Genomic DNA, 16,699 nt, shown 5'->3' on the forward strand with positions numbered 1-16,699 from the left:
GAAATTATGAATCAATACTTCGTTATTTGTTGATGCATGATGTTGGTGTTCATGGAATTCTTGTGAACTTCGCAAGGTACAAATGATGTTATCTGAAAAGTTTCGAGTACATCGATAATGAAAGTGTAAAATCAAACATATATTTGAATAATACATTTGATTTATTATGAAATGAAATTCATTGAATTGAAACAGAGATTGTAATTAACGATGATTAAGTTGCTAACGATGAATGTACATCATAGCATATTAGTAATATGAATTAACCAAGTAGTTAAGATTCACACATAATAGCTTAGTACGGAAAGATTCATTATGGTTTAAATTTTTTTGTTTTATATATATAAGATATACATATAAATCCTTCAGTGGAAATGAGTTAATACTTCATAACTCGTTATTTCGATATACCTATTGGTGATTGTGTTGTCGATATCGTTGGTGGTTATGTAATTGATGGAGCTTGTAGTGTTACAGGTGTTGCTGGTGTTGGGAATACTGACGGTGATACTGGCGGTACTGGCGGTGCTAGTGATGCTGACGGTACTGTTGATGCTGTTGATAAATAAGTCTAGCTTGCACCATTCTTGTCAGGGTTTTTATTCTTCCTTCTATCATTTTGGTTCATTCATCTAATTTAAGGTTAGGGCTAGAATAGATAATCTCTAAGACTTTAGAGATTACATAATCGCCGCATAATGCTTCTTCAATGAAGTTTTGAATCAATACTTCATCGGATAATGTTGTTGGTACTCCTTTGTATCTATGGTGCGTATGACGTTGATGCTCGAGGTACAGATTGTGATGTTGAGGTGTGGGATGTGGATGTTTTTGTTGGTGGTGGTAATGGTACCGTTGGTGTTGATGATGGTGGTGCTGTTGATGCCGATGTTGTTGCTGGTGCTGATAATCTTTGCACCATATTCTCCAAAGCAAATACTCGAGCGCGAAGCTCGTTGGGTTCTTCCATTACCCCGGGATGATTGGTGGTTCGGACGAGCGGGTGAACAAGATCTAGAATTTGAGATAATATATAATCATGATGAGATACTCTGGAAATGAGAGAGAAAATAGTGTTTCGGACAGGTTCGTCAGTAAGTGCTTCAGGTTTTTCGCCAAGAGGGTAATGTGGTGGATGGAAGGGATCACCTTCTTCTTGTCTCCAATGATTTAGTAGACTATGAACCCATCCCCAATTCATCCAGAATAGATGATGGCTAATTGGTTGATCCATTCCAGTCACACTGCTTTCGGAGCTCGAGTGAAACTCCATATCAGAACCCGAGGGACTTGAACTAGTGGAGAGTTCCATTTCGTACAATTGAATAAGGGATTTTTTGATATGAAATGATTTCCGGTTATCGGATGGTATTCTAATTATATAGAATATCTATATATATAGAGTAAAAGATTTCATAGATTACGGAGGAATTTACGGAATATATCAGGCAAGGTTTACAGAAACATATACGCTAAGATATGAATTAGCAGATATGCTAAGACACGAATTTTTTCTATACACTATTCATGCAATCAATGCAGTAAGATGTGTCTAGACTAAGAATGATAAGCAGGTAATTTTTGATAAGAAATGATAAGCAAAACTTTTTGACATATAGCTAAGGTCGATATCCAGACTCACTAATGCATCCTAACAACTATCAGTTAGACACACTAATGCAAGACCTGGTTCGCTAAGACCACCGCTCTGATACCACATGAAGCTACCCGTCCTAATCTATAAGGACGAATACAATAACATATGATTACATTGCGAGGTTCTGACCTCTATATGATACATTTTACAAACATTGCATTCATTTTTAAAAGATAAACTTTCATTACATCAAAAGTTGACAGGCATGCATACCATTTCATAATATATCAAACTATAATTGACTTATTAATAATCTTGATGAACTCAACGACTCGAATGCAACGTCTTTTGAAATATGTCATGAATGACTCCAAGTAATATCTCTAATATGAGCAAATGCACAGCGGAAGATTTCTTTCATACCTGAGAATAAACATGCTTTCAAGTGTCAACCAAAAGGTTGGTGAGTTCATTAGTTTAACATAATCATTCATTTTCATCATTTTAAAAGACCACAAAATTTCAGATATTTAATTATACACGTAACCTGAGTACATAATAACACGCGTAACCCGCGAATTAAAAATCATTCATATGGTGAACGCTTGATAACCGAACTAATAAGATGCATATAGAATATCCCCATCATTCCGGGACTCTCATCGAACATGATAATCGAAGTACTAAAGCATTCGTAACCCGAATGGGATGTGTCAAGGTCCATTGATCTATCTTTGGGATTCGCGTCAATTAGTGGCAATTATAATAAACACCAATTCTTAGACTACCAAGTTAAAAAGGGGCATATTCGATTTTGATAATCCAACCATAGAATATAGTTTCGATTACTTGTGTCTATATTGTCAAACATTTATAAAACAACGCATGTATTCTTAGTCCCAAAAATATATATTGCAAAAGCATTTAAAAAGGGAGCAAATGAAACTCACGATGCTGTATTTTATAGTAAAAATACATATGACGACATTGAACAATGCAGGGTGGGCCTCAGATTCACGAACCTATATCCAGTATATATATTAAAACATATAATCGTAATTGAATAAGTTTATATATTTTACTAGTAATAATATACTTGTTATTTTAGTAAACAATTATATATTATATTAATAGATAAATTAAATATATTTATTATATATTTTAATTAATTTTTTAATAATATCAATTTGTTAAATACTTATTAATACATTATATAGTCCTAGTATTTCTATACAAAATGTTATATTGTAATTACTTGATGATTATAATAGCATAGGTTTTATCCAAAAAAATTATGTATTTAATATATATATATATATATATATATATATATATATATATATATATATATATATATATATATATATATATATATATATAAACATTAGTTATACTCATAACCCACGTCTTATATTTACCATTTTACTAATGTTTAATTAATCCATATTAAGCTATATTTATTTTATACGTAATTGTCATTTATAGTCATAATATATTAAAGTAGATTCATATTAATATTAATATTAAAATTTAACCTTTATGAGCTTTATATATATATACATATATATATATATATATATATATATATATATATGTATATATATATATATATATATATATATATATATATATATATATATATATATATATATGTTACATATAACTATATATTTTTAATTATCGAAATCCTAATCTTCAAGCTATCTTATCATAATATTTCATATTATATTATAAACTTTATGTACTAATCATATTACTTATCATATGTACATACATATATTCATACACAATTCTTTATACTTATCTTTTATTTACAATCATATTCATATTATAACTTCATTTTCATATTCCAAGTTAATAATACTTATCATACAAATTTCATATTTCATAATGTTATCATTAATAATTACAATTACAATAATAATAATCATGTAACAATGATAAAAATAATAATAATAATAATAATAATAATAATAATAATAATAATAATAATAATAATAATAATAATAATAATAATAGAAGTAATAAAAATAATAAAAAAGACTACCTTTAAAATAAGCCTTCTTTAAAAAAAATTTGCCATCTCCTGGGCTCGAACCCGAGACCTCTCGTTCCTTTCCAAAACATCTTAACCATTCTGCTAAACCCATTTTTCCTGATTTATAACCCATTTAATTTCTCTTAACCCCTTTTTCTGTTTCATATTCTCCTTCCTTCTTCATTAGGATCCAAACGACTAGAGACCCAATATCCATAACAAGTATAAAAATTTGAATTCGGATGTGAAACTTAAACAAAAACAATCTATTATTTGTTGAATTGATTTAACAGGAAAGAAAAAAAATAAACAAAAAGAAATAAGAAGTAGCAGAACTTGATATGAACTTCAGGAACTCAAGTCGCGTTTTTAAAATCTAGACATCTTTTGATTATAATTATAACATGAAATATGTTGGGAATCTTTGTTAGAAACTTTAGGAACCATCCATTTAACCTCAATTGTAACAGATAATTCAAATTTTATCTAAAAGCATTTGTTGACTTTTTGTAAATCGAACTTTGACTATCAAATTCGTCTTTTATATAGCGAATTGAGACATGTAAATTTACAGACAAAATCACCATTTGATTTAAAACACTTATGCATTTTGAGATTTCAAAAATTTATTCGAATTGAGCTAGTGATAAAATCATATGATGAACAGAGGGTCGGCTTCTGTTTTCATCAATTTTTTTGTTTAATTTCAAAATACAGTGGAGATTTTAAAGGATGCTCTTGAATGATTGAAGCAGCAACAGGTTTTGATTGCATATTGTATTCTAGTGATGATAACATTGACCAAATATCACAAGCATACAGTAAAAAAAATTAAATAATATAAAGCTGTTGTTGATATTAAATAAATTACGCGTTATCAGTATTTTCATATATCTGTGTTTATGTTTTATATAATCGTATATATATCTATGTGAGTACATATATATATCTGTATGTATTTTGTATATATATATATGTATTATAATCGTATATATATATATATATATATATATATATATATATATATATATATATATATATATATATATATATATATATATATATATATATATATATATATATATATATATATCTATATATGAGTTTATATATATATTTAACTGTATCATATATATATATATATATATATATATATATATCCATTTTTATTTATATACTAGTTTTATATTTGTATAAATATTTGTATATATTATATTAACTTTTATAATATTACCTAATAATATAAATCTATTAATAAGTTTAAGAGTGTTTTTAATTTTACTAAAAATACTAATTCTAATAATAATAATAATATGAATAATAATTTTAGTAAACTTGTACTAAAAAAATAATAAAGGAAATTATAAAATGATAATAGTAATATTACTGATGATACTGTTAATAATACTAATCACAATAATATTAGTAATAATACAATAATTTATTTATATTTATATATTTTCATATTAATCTAACTAATATAGATTTTAATATGGAAAGTAACAAATATATTGTTATAACAAATATATTTTATAACTATACTTATTATGTTAAATTTTTATTATTACATATAATTATTTATGTAATATATATATATATATATATATATATATATATATATATATATATATATATATATATATATATATATATATATATATATATATGAATATTTATTATTCAAATATCCCATTTTGATAATAACTTAATAATTGTATATATTATTTTGCATTCTCTAATTCTAATTGATTAAAGTGTATTTTATTAATTCAAATTATTATATATATATATATATATATATATATATATATATATATATATATATATATATATATTTATTTATTTACACACAATTGTTCGTGAATCGTCGAGCACAGTCAAAGTTCAAATGATTACATGAACATAGTTTAAAATGTTTGAGATTTAACTTAGCAGACTTTGCTTATCGTGTCAACATCATATAAAGATTAAGTTTAAATTTGGTCAAAAATTTCCGGGTCGTCACATGTATAGGATGTTTGGTTTCTTTTGCAGGTGCTAGAAGGAGTAAAGGTGCCAAAATATGGTGTTCAAATTTGAGTCAAACGGCTATACAATGAATACCAAATTTGGACTGGAGCACGCACGGTCGCACCACGGTCGACCTTGCAGGCAACCGTGTGTCAACGGCTATTTTTTGAATCCCACTATAAAAGGCAAACATTAAAGAGAATTTGAAGCTGATCCTCTTGCATATTTCAAAGGCTTATTTCCAGAGATCACAAGGGCTCTAATTACCAAGGTTGCAAAAAACGTGAGACGGGGTCGAGACGGTCGGGTCCGAAAAAGGTCGAGACGTTCGAGACGGGGTCGAGACGGGGGTCGAGACGGACGTTGACCAAAGTTGACTTTTAAATATATAAGTATAAAAATGCATATATGTATACATATTTTAAAGCTAAAAACTTTAATTAATTAATTTGTGCTCATAATTGCTATCATCGTTAATTTAATACAAAAAATTCAAACTAAAATACGATATATTTTACCAATTTTGCCGATTTTCTTTTTTTCTAATTTTTGACCGACTTTGACCCGATTTTTTCAACTTTGACCCGAATTTTGACCGTTGACTGTCATATTAGACGGTTTTCTTCAAGACGGGACGGACTAGTCACCAAAACATCGAGACGGGCGTCGAGACGGCCCGAGACGGGGTGTTTTGCAACAGTGCTAATTACTACTCAAATGTGATCAAGCAAGAGAAGATTCTATGATCTTAGAGATATTGAATTTGGTTGTTGTAAACTTACTAATCAAAATCATTAATGTTGTGAGTTTACTTAATATAATGTATGTCCTAGTATTGTCTTAGGATCATCATTGCAAAGTATATAAGTCTTGTAACTTCAATTAGTAGAAGCATATGCTAGCTTAGTGATCTACTTCCTTAAAGGGACTTAGGAAGTTGATTAATCTTATTTGGAGTACTTGTCCAAGGTGAAGACAAGTTGATCTAGGTTAGAGTTGATCTTTCGAAGGGATAGAAAGATTAGGTTTGTTGTCTACCAAAGAAGTTGAAGACTTGTAAATCGGATCTCCACCGGATTTGGAGAAAAGTGCTTAGTGAAGCAACAAATCCCGATTAGTGTAATCGGGTAGTGAATTAAGGTGGATTAGTTAACATCCTCCCGAACCACTATAAATGCTTGTGTATATGTTCCTTACATTACTTCATTTATCATTTTAAACATATACACTACACACATCAAGTTTGAGTTGAATTGGTTGATCAAAGTTAATCGAATTTGGTGATCAATCAAAAATGTGTTAAAAACGTATTAAGTAACTATTCACCCCCTTCTAGTTACTTACATGCTTTACAATGGTTTGACCAAGGATGATAAGTCTCTCCTAGACATGGCCTCGCAAGGCAATTTCATGTCCCGAACAGCAGATGAAGCATGGAATCTCTTGGATACGATAGCTGCACAGCAGGAAGATTGGAGCAATGAAGCTGCTGAGAAGGATGACGTGTTCGCTCATACGGTAAAAATGCTGGAAACCAGGTTACAAGATCTCACCCTCACTCTTCAATGTTTACCGATTCCTAGAAACTCCGATGCTACTAGAACCAATCTAAGGTATCCTTACCCTAGATGGGCACACAAACAGCAAAATAGCTCGGATCATAATATAATCTTCCCATTACACAAACCTACTCTCCACTCTAAGGAAATTTTAGTTGAATTTATGAAAAAGCAATACACGATAAACCTTCAAGTCATAGAATGTCAAAATAAGTTTGACACTTTGATAAAGACTTTTGAAGAATTAATCACCAATTTTCAGCTTATGCTTAAATGTTTAACCACTAAAGTTGATATAGAGTATAGTGAGTTTGATGCCCTAGTAATTACTAGAGGAGGGAAAGAAACAACTGTCAATATACCCATACAAGATTTTTTTCGATAAGGAACCTGTGCCAATTGACCCAGTTGTCAATCCACCAGAACCTACCTCTCCTAAGGCCCCGAAAATTATTCCGCGCGCCCGCATACCTTTCCCAGGTAGGCTTAGGAAGGAAAAACAAGAAGCGCAATTCGCTAAGTATTGGGATATTATTAAGAATTTGCATTTGAATGTACGAATAGTAGATGCTTTAGTAGAAATGCCAAACTGCGCTAAATTTTTCAAAGAACTGCTTTCAAACTAAGAGAGATTAAGAGAGATAGTTAGCTTGCCCTTAAGTGAAGAATGCTCTTTAGTGTTACAACATGGAATTCCCCCTAAGTTAGGAGATATATGAAGATTTACGGTACCTTGCTACCCGTAAGATGTCCAAATTAGCAATGCGTTAGCAGACTTAGGAGCCAGTGTAAACTAATGCCCTATTCGTTATTCATAAAGCTAGGATTAAATGACTTAAGGCCTACCAGAATGACTATCCAACTCGTGGACAGATCAGTTAAGATTCCTCGGGGAATAGCTGAAGATGTCCTAGTTAGAGTGGATAAGTTCGCATTTCCCGTTGATTTCGTCATTATGGATATTGAGGAAGACACGAAGGTCCCACTCATTCTTGGCAGACCATTCCTGAATACTGCCAAGGCCGTAATTGATGTGCACGAGAAATCATTGAAATTAAGGGTTGGAGGAGAAGAAATCACATTCAATGTTGATCGTCTCATGAACCATCCTCGCGAAGAAGATGTGAATCTCTCTTATTCTTTTCAAGAACTCGTCAACGAATACCTGGAAGAAACCATGACTAAATGTAGTCAAGATCAAATTTCTAATGATCTGTTTTTTACACCTCCTGAAGGAAATCTCGACAACGATTTAGCAATAAACCTTAGTCAACACAAATCTCCCCTCTCTGAAAGTAATTTTCTAGGCAAAACTATCCAAATAGCACCACTAGGACAAGGCATTCCTTTACCCCTATTAAGGAGAAGACCGAATGAAGAAACATATTTCATTCTGGTATTTTAGGAACCCCAGTCAAAAGAGGACTGTGAGGAGATTCCCGAACCCACCTTCGAAACGAAAGAAGACGTTTCTGAGGAGGAAGCATTAAGAAGGACAATTTCTAGAAATGAAGAACAGATAGCATCAGTGACCGGTACTGAAGAATTATAATTTCCGGAGAAGTATGACTCATTAGACCGAAAGGAGATAGCTAGGATGAAGCCATCTATCGAGGAACCTCCGGAATTGGAATTAAAGAAATTACCCGACAATCTGGAGTATGCATTCTTAGAAGTTGAATCACAACTCCCTGTAATCATCTCGAAAGACCTCACGCCACAAGAGAAGGCGAAATTGATTCAAGTTTTGAAATCACATAAGAAGGCAATTGCTTGGAAGATCTCCGACATAAAAGGAATCAGCCCCAACTATTGCACCCACAAGATTTTCATGGAAGATGATTTCAAACCTTCAGTTCAGAGGCAAAGAAGGGTAAACCCTATGATTCAAGAAGTCATCAAGAAAGAAGTAATCAAACTTCTGGACACCGGTCTGATCTATCCCATCTCTGATTCGCCATGGGTTAGTCCTGTTCAAGTAGTACCCAAAAAGGGAGGGACAACCGTAATTCAAAATGAGAATAATGAGCTTATTAAGACTCGGAAAGTCACCGGTTGGAGGGTTTGCATAGATTATCGTAAACTAAATGATGCAACTCGAAAAGATCATTTTCCATTACCTTTCATCGATCAAATGTTGGAACGTCTATCAGGAAATGAATAATATTGTTTCCTTGACGGTTTTTCCGGCTACTTTCAAATTCCCCTCGATCCAAAGGACCAAGAAAAGACAACCTTTACCTGTCCTTATGGAACATTTTCTTATCAACGCATGCCCTTTGGGCTACGCAATGAACCAGCTACATTCCAGCGATCCATGGTAGCAATATTCCATGACACGATTGAACGTTGTATGGCAGTCTTCATGGACAACTTCTCAGTCTTTGGTAGTACCTTTGATTCGTGCCTTTCAAACCTTGACAAGATGCTCACCCGGTGTGAAGATTCAAATTTAGTTATGAATTGGGAAAAATGTCACTTCATGGTTAAAGAGGGGATAGTTTTAGGACATAAGATTTCAAAAGCAGGAATAGAAGTTGATAAGGCTAAGATTGAGACCATTACTAAACTTCCAGAACCTACCACAGTAAGAGCAGTAAGGAGTTTCCTTGGACACGCCGGTTTTTACCGACACTTCATTAAGGATTTTTCAAAGGTCACACGACCTCTCACTCATCTCCTAGGAAAGGAAGTCCCGTTTGTCTTCAATGAAGAATGTCGAAAAGCATTAACTATCTGAAGGAACAACGAACACATGTGCCCATTATGATAGCTCCTGATTAGAGCTTACCATTTGAAATCATGTGTGATGCGAGTGACTTCGCAGTTGGATCCGTACTTGGACAACGGACAGATAAGCACTTTCATCCAATCTATTACGCAAGCAAAACCTTAACCGGAGCTCAAGAGAATTACACTACCACGGAAAAGGAGCTGCTAGCTGTAGTATTCGCCTTCGACAAATTCTGTTCCTATCTCATCCTGTCTAAAACTACGGTCTATACAGATCATTCAGCCCTTAAATATAAATTCACTAAGCAAGACGCAAAACCAAGACTCCTACGATGGATCTTACTCCTTCGGGAATTCGATGTTGAAATTAAAGATAAGAAAGGAGTAGAGAATGTCGTAGCAGATCATCTTAGTCGTTTGAAGAACCCAGCGATGGAACAACTTGCTGAACAAGATATCAGAGATAAAATTCCGGAAGAACAGCTTATGAGTTTAGGACAAACTCACATAGGATCACAATTCACTGATACTCCTTAAAATGCTGACATTTCCAACTACCTATTTGCATGAGTAGTACAGAAGGGAATGAGCACCTCCCAAAGAAGGAAGTTCTTCAGGGATGCCAAGTACTACTACTGGGAAGATCCTTACCTATTTAAAATTTACCCTGATCAGATAATCAGGAGGTGCATAGATGAAAAACAAGCAGCAGGGATTCTTCACCAATGTCACCACGGACCAACTTGAGGTCATCATGGAGAAAATATAACCGCAAGAAAAGTCTACGAATCAGGATTTTATTGGGCGTCTATATTCCGAGATGCGCAAGAGCTTGTAAAGCGTTGCGACGCATGCCAAAGATAAGGTATTATCTCTATAAAGAATGAGATGCCTCAGACTAATATCCAAGCTTGCGAGATCTTTGATATATGGGGATTAGACTTCATGGGACCATTCTCAAAGTCTAATGGGAAAGAATATGTCCTCGTAGTAGTAGATTACGTCTCCAGATGGGTCGAAGCCCAAGCATTTCCAACCAATGATGCTAAGGTCGTCACCAACTTCCTGAAGAGACTCTTCTGCCGATTTGAAGCTCCCCGTGCTATAATAAGTGATAGAGGTACACACTTCTGCAATACTCAATTTATGAAGGTGATACAACAATACGGAGTTACCCACAAGATGTCCACTGCCTATCATTCGCAGACTAACGGACAAGCAGAGGTCACGAACAGAGCACTCAAAAGAATCCTAGAACGAACTGTCGGCCATCATGGAAATAAATGGGCCGAGAAACTAGACGATGCTCTGTGGGCATTCTGGACTGCTTACAAGAATCCTCTAGGGACTACACACTACCGCATGATCAATGGAAAAGCCTGTCACCTTCCGCTAGAACTTGAATACAAAGCTCTCTGGGCGCTGGAGACCTGCAACCTTGATCCCACAGTTACCACTAAGCATCAGAAGATGCAGATGAATGAACTCGCCGAATTAAGAGATCAAGCATATGAAACGTCATACATCTACAAGGAATGAACGAAGCTTACACATGATGCAAAATTAATTCCTACAAAGTTCGCTCCTGGAGATAAAGTTCTGCTCTTTAATTCTCGATTCAAGAAGTTTGCCATAAAATTTAGATCAAGATGGAGTGGCCCATACAAAGTTGTACATATTTTTTCACACGGAGCCGTGGAATTAGAAGGACCTACTGGAAACTTCAAAGTCAACGGTCATCGGCTAAAAGCTTATCTAGAAGACCACAATAAGGAGAAGCACCTCTTCTCCTTTGATCCATTCTGAAGATCTGACAAAGAAAAGTCGAGCTGTAACGACTTGATAAGCAAAGCGCTCTTGGGAGGCACCCCTTGCTTATCCTTTTTATTTTATTTATTTTTATTTCAATTATTTTCAGTCTAAAAATATTATCTCTGTGTACTAACAACTAAGCGCTATACTTGTGCTTAGTGCTTACAAGTTTGTTAAATGTGTTCAGGAAAAAATGCCAAGTTCAGGAGCTTCAGTTTACATCCCAGTTCGTAAGAGGAGGACTCCTAGAGTTTAATCATCCGGAAGCAGTGCTGATCAGAACATGCCATCAACAGGGCAATTAGGCCCAAGGCGATTGATATTAGAGAGTGTTGAGGAGGATATTGGCACAACACCGCCAGCTCCTCCTGTTCGATGATCTAGACTTTTAGCCAGGAGACCTGCTGAACATACACAGCTACTAGAGACACATGAGCCACAGATGGTGATACACTATGGAGCCACCTTAAATGACCCTGATGTTACATGGGCATTACTCAAAGACCAGTAGAGGCTCTATCGAGCCGTTAGAGCATACCTTCAGCGTGAAGGTATGCCGCGCAGTACTCTGGGCCCATCATCATTTAGGCTAGTGCATCATGTTCAGCCGACATGACAAGCTACCCCCAGGCGTTCCACACCGGCTTCAGTTCACTCAGTTGCTTCAGCTGCCATCCCTGCACATGCTACTCCTATTCCCATCACGCCGCCTGCTCCAGTCACTGATCCAGTCCGAGTCACTGAGCTACCTGAGGGTTGTCACCTAGTTACTATTCCCATATCAGTTGAGCCACCCACTGCTCAGGCATTCGAGATCACCTGGAACATACCTGATGAGGAGCCTTTCCCGAGCCTATCACACCTGGAGTTTCCGTCAGACCTCTGTCTGGATTCACTACTAGACCCTGAGTTAGATATAGGGCAACCACTTGAGTATTTGCCGAGGTTAGAGGATGATGATGATCTCTTTGGATACTTCGCAGCGCCGACTCAGCACAGTGACCAGGATAGTATTCCATAGACTACTCTACTTTATTTTACTTTTACTTTTATCTTTTTGAAGCATTGTACTGAAAAGTTATATATAGTGGAAATGCTGCCTTTCTCTTTTTGTTCTTCATGCAAAAATCTTATCAAAAAAGACTGGTCCTTTTCAGCAATTAGGAGACTAACCGTAGGAAGGCCCAACACTAGGAAAATAACACGAACATAGGGAAGTAATCCTTCCTAAAACCTATTTCGATTATTACGCACTAAAATCTCTAAGTGTGGGGTAACCCCCGTAAATAACTTGGAAATTTTAGAAGACAATGTCCTTAATTTATAAAATATTAAAATATTCTTCTCCAGAGAATATTAGGGACAATGTTCTTCTAAGTGTGGGGTAATGGGTAAAGGTTTAAAGGACGAGTAACCGTAAAATGCCAAGTTTTGAAAAATTCTTTTGTCTAAAAGTAATTAAGCAATGGATACTGGGTGATTTCGAAAAATTCTTACCTTGTTTTTGCCCAAAATATCTAATAAAATTGCTAGAAATTGGTTTTTGGAACATTCATTAGAACGGAACGATTAAGCTTAAACTTGTGTTTTGTGTCAAAAGATTTCTTTTAAGAAAATATGTAAAAGGCTACGCATGATCAAGCACGACCCATACTCCCAAAAAGTGAGGAATCTTGGACCCAAAGTATCTGTATGACCCAACAAATCTACAGTGCTTTGTCATTTCAATTGATGAGCGTGCCGGTGCACGGTTCAAGTTAGAACTTGGTTCTGACATACGTTTCAAGACTAATGGTTAGTAAGCGCCATACGTGTTGCAGGTACGATACTCCTTCCGAAATCATTTTGAATAGAGAAGACAAAAAGCCATCCATTTCTGTTTCCACTCCACGCAATTTAAACCGACCAACTCACATAAAGAATTGATGAATCAAAAATATTCACCCCAAATTCACTCCCAAAAATACACCATTCATTCCCCTTTCCATTCATCAAAAGATCCAGAGATTAATAAAGAGATAGATAGATCAAATTTGCTTCAAAAGCACTTGTTGAAAGATTCCGAACCCCTGATTGTTTTTGATAGGTCAAAGGCCTATTTTCAGTGGATTATCACTTCCTCTCTGGGCACCAGGAATGAAAGACAAAAGTTATCAAGAAAGGGTATTCTGATAAAAAAAAATGTTTGATGAAAGAGTAAAGTCTCTATGAATAAAGGTAAAAAGAAACCCTGAAAAGTTGCCCTGAAGAAGGATACCAGAAGAGCCAAAGAAAATTCTAGAAAAAGTCTTAGCAAAATCCGCCTCTTCTGAAGAAACGTTTACGGATTCCTAGCCACTCTCTATCCAAAAATGGATACTCTGAAGAATCAAAGTCTATCAATTCTCTCAAAATCAAGAGATCTGGATACCTTTCACCAATCCATAAATTTCCCGACCAAACCTTACAACCCATCTTCCTCTTGAAATAATGCCTAGGAAGAAGATCAGTGTCGTCCTTACTTAACCGGTGGAGATATCGATGCTTTACCAAGCTTATGATGAGAACTGTTACACGACTGGCTTCTGAGCGACAATACAATTAGAATAGGACACCCTAAACACTTGAGTGATATGAGTGATCCGCTAGTGAGGAGCCTGATCATGTATACTCTACATCTGAGAGTTGGAAAGTACGCCTTTTTCACTATGGACGCAATTGAAATCTAGCGACCAAATCATCGAAGCTCGAAAAATTTTCTAATACTTTCGAAAGATGTGACGACTTCTGATGAAGGCATAATAAAAAGATCTACAGGTGGGGCAAGGGAGAATCTATTAGGAAGATCCTTATATTCCCGCTTTTTGCTTGAGGACAAGCAAAGCCAAGTGAGGGGTATTTGATATCGGCTAAAAAGTCACATTTTTACCCCCAATATTAAGCCCGAGAACAATAAAGATTTAAATTTTGTCAGCAAAATTATCGCTTTTTCGGTTGATTTTGTAGATTACGTGATTATGAAGGCGTTGCAAAAAGAATCAAGTAAAATGGAGCTAAAACGAAGATTCTATAGCGAAAACGATGAAAGACAAGAAATCAAGTTACGATCCAGTGAAATCAGCTGACCAGGCAGACCAAACGGCTTGCCAAACGGCCTACCAAATGGCTTGCCTGGCTTACAAATGGCCTGCCAAATGGCCAGAGTAAACGGGCACCTTATACGGCTTGACTTGCCAAATGGCCCCTGCAAACGGCCTGTCAAATAGCCTGCCAAATGGCCTGCCAGCCGGTTGCAGGCAAAAATCAAGTCTATTTATAGGGATTTCTCCATCTATTTCAACACACACTCAATTTGTAATTCATTTAATATTTTCAAGCTTTTAGTTAGTTTTTAGTAGTAGTGGCTTAGCTTTTATTTTCCGGAGGATATCCCGGTGAGTTCCCGCGTTCTCGGGCAGATTTTTTCGGCCTTTTCAGGTTTTTATCCGAAATGCTTGTCTTTTGTATTAAACATGTGTTCTTACTTTTTATGTTTAATAATGCGTTCCGATATTACCATGATAGCTTAATTAATCTGTATGTTTCTATGATAGAAGTTTGGGTTCACGTAATTATGTTAATTTAGTACGATTACTGTTATAATACTGAACTAAGAAGTCTGATAGATTTGTATGCTAGCATCTTAAGGATTGACCAACCTAGGTTGTGATCAAGACTTGTCCACCTATATGAAATTAGCTACTTCATAGGATTAAGACCCCTGGTTATACTGTAACTGAAGATTCTATGAACTCGGTATGGCCGGAGTTCTCGAGAGGCCTTTAATACGCTTTTAGGACACAGAACTTAGGAATTGAGACATGAATGACCTAGTTTACCTATTGACTATTCCGAAGAGACTTCTTAGGAGCTGTTAAGATCTAGTTAGTGCCTTAACTGTGTGACCCAATCCTATTGCATGTTCTTGTTTGATTATTGCCTTAGGACTTAGTCATATCACCTGTTTAGGTATTCATTAGGTTTCTATCTGCTTTACTACCAGTATCTCAACTGTAATGCTGTATAATGTTTAATTTGATATGATCTTATTAGTATGATGGAATGGTTGTTAGTTTTCACTTAAGGTTTTGCCAACTTAAACCGACGGATTCCTTCGGTTTGTGATCAGTGTTCAATCAACACGGCACATTGTTATTCAGTTAACTAAACTGATAACGAGAGTAAGGATTAGAGCTCAACTCACTAATAAACCTGGTGCTTTACTGAGGATAACCTACGAGGTATAGCTACCTTTCAATTATACGACCAAGTGACATACTTTTCACTGCTCAAAGAGAACTCCGAGAGTTCAGAGACAAGTAGGTCTATGTAATTGGCTCATCCAACCAGACATAGTCTTAACATAAGCATAATTACCTTTCCCTAACCCAACACTGATATCTTGGTCAACATTTCCCTAATATGCATACTCCGGATAACCTTCCACTTATTTACTTTTCTGCGCTTAGGACTTTTAGCTAAAACCAACTACTACCTTTTATATAGGTAATTTAACTAAAAGACAATTATCCACTTGATTTTCAATTCGTTAATCCATAAAAAATCACGACACTAGGTTAACTTACACCTTCTACACCTTAGAAAGTAAAAGTAAATTTAGGTCCCGCACAATATAGATAAACAAAACCACAGTCTGCTACCTTGATCAACTGAATCAGACGTCCTGCGACCTAACGATATCGTACGAATAAAACCATCCATTTCGGCCATATCAGTAAACTCTCAACTACGATGACAATCAGTGTTTCCTGAATCACTCTAAATAGATTACAATAATATTTGAATGATATCAGTAAATGTATGGAAATGTAAGTACAAAAGGTGAGTCTTCAAGTGCTCCATGGTTTGGCTTTTATAGGCAAGAGAAATTCAAACCCAGAAAACTGCAGCTCACCTCACGGTCGATCGTGG

Source organism: Rutidosis leptorrhynchoides, chromosome 10, assembly GCF_046630445.1.
Source record: "Rutidosis leptorrhynchoides isolate AG116_Rl617_1_P2 chromosome 10, CSIRO_AGI_Rlap_v1, whole genome shotgun sequence".
NCBI lineage: Eukaryota > Viridiplantae > Streptophyta > Magnoliopsida > Asterales > Asteraceae > Rutidosis > Rutidosis leptorrhynchoides.